Genomic DNA, 1648 nt, shown 5'->3' with positions numbered 1-1648 from the left:
CTCATGTCCGGCTTGTGCAGGAATCCATCACCAAGTAGGATCAGTAGTTCCGTCCCGAATCGGTTATGTTGCAAGTCCTAGCTATAGCTATATATACGTATTACCCTGCACCCCTATAAACAGTACACCCAGAGACCAATAGAAAGATCAGCGGGCACGAGGCATGCCCGTGTGTATCAATTGCTTGCGCGTATCCGTGTTGCTTCTAGTAGATCGATACTACATCAACCGTGGTTAGCCAGCTACGTCCAATCTATTCGAGTGTTTTCGTCTGCGTACGTGTTTTTCTGGTATATACTTCAGAATTCAGTCAGTCGGGAGCGGGATGTCTAAGCAAAGAAGGCAGGGCGAGGAGGATGAGCCCAACTACTACCACGACTGCAGCGGCAGCAAGGAGAAGAGCCTCTATCTGGTTCTAGACGACTGGCACAAGGGCTTCACCATCCGCAAGATCGATGCCGACAGTCCCGACCTCAGCGCCCCCCCTGTCCTCCGGCTAGTGTCACCTGAGCGTGGCCGTGCCATGTAGTTCGCAGCCCTGGGCAGCAACATCATCGCCACGAGCAACATACACGCCGGAACCCTCTTCTACGACACTGACACCGCCGGACTGCCCGTCGGCCCTCCCGTTCGAGACGCACTGCTTTGTGGCTCCAACACCTTCCTGACCTTCGGCGCCGGCGACGCGCTGTACGCGTTCGCCTTCCACTTCATGGAGCGGCCTGTGTCCTTTGAGGCGATGGCGAAGCCACCGACGATGGAAGACGACGACCTGCTGCCCACCTACTGGTCCTGGAAAAGCCTGCCGACGCCCTTCACCAAGGACGAGATGATCTTCTCCTACGCGCTGCACCTGGACGGGCGCACCATATTCGTGTCCTCGTGCAGCAGGGCGGTCTGCGACACGTACTCCGTCGACACCAGGAGCTACAAGTGGAGGCGCCATGGGAAGTGGATGCTGCCTTTCAGAGGCCGAGGCTACTTTGTCGCTGAGCTAGACGCATGGGTCGGGCTGCACGAGGACGGCTACGTCTGCCCCTGCCAGGTTGCCTCCCGCAGCGGCGGCACCACGCAGCAGCCGGAGTGGAAGATGGCCGACGAGCGTAGGATGTGGATCCCGTGGCATCAGCTGGAGTTTCGCCTGCGTCGGATGTGATGGCGCGGGTGGAGTACCGAGGAGTCGCCGGCGTCGGCCAGGGCCTGGGGCACAGAGGAGTCCTCCTAGTCAAGGAGATCGGAGAGAAGAAGATGATGTCGAGAGGATCGGCCGTCCAGGCTCGTGAGGAGGGCAGCGGTGGGAGGATCGAGTTAATGGTACCGTGTACAAAAATCCCATCAAAACAAGTAAAATATACCCGCAATGCTTGATTGATTCTGATTTAATTTTTATAGGCATTTTCGGATTTGTAGGGCATGTGCCCACGATACTCGCACGCTGTACCTTTTTTTGACGTGTATGATTCATGATAAGAAATGAAAATCACATCAATGTAAGGAAATATCCCATCAATGCTTGATTGATTGTGATTAATTCTTTTATATGGTAACTAATCCGATGGGTTTATGTGGGCGGTGAAGTGAAAAGGTATGTGGGAGGGGAGACGAAAAATAACCGGTCAGAAAAAAATGAATTAATTGTTGCCTTGTA

At 54.4% G+C, this 1648-nt stretch overlaps 1 pseudogene; it reads left to right on the top strand.

The window, feature by feature from the left end:
* Nucleotides 1–325: 325 nt before the first annotated feature.
* On the top strand, nucleotides 326–1156 carry LOC119333409 (annotated as a pseudogene).
* Nucleotides 1157–1648: the final 492 nt, after the last annotated feature.

Source organism: Triticum dicoccoides, chromosome 7A, assembly GCF_002162155.2.
Source record: "Triticum dicoccoides isolate Atlit2015 ecotype Zavitan chromosome 7A, WEW_v2.0, whole genome shotgun sequence".
In the NCBI taxonomy this organism is placed as follows: Eukaryota; Viridiplantae; Streptophyta; class Magnoliopsida; order Poales; family Poaceae; genus Triticum; species Triticum dicoccoides.
This window is presented reverse-complemented; position numbering and strand designations above follow the sequence as displayed.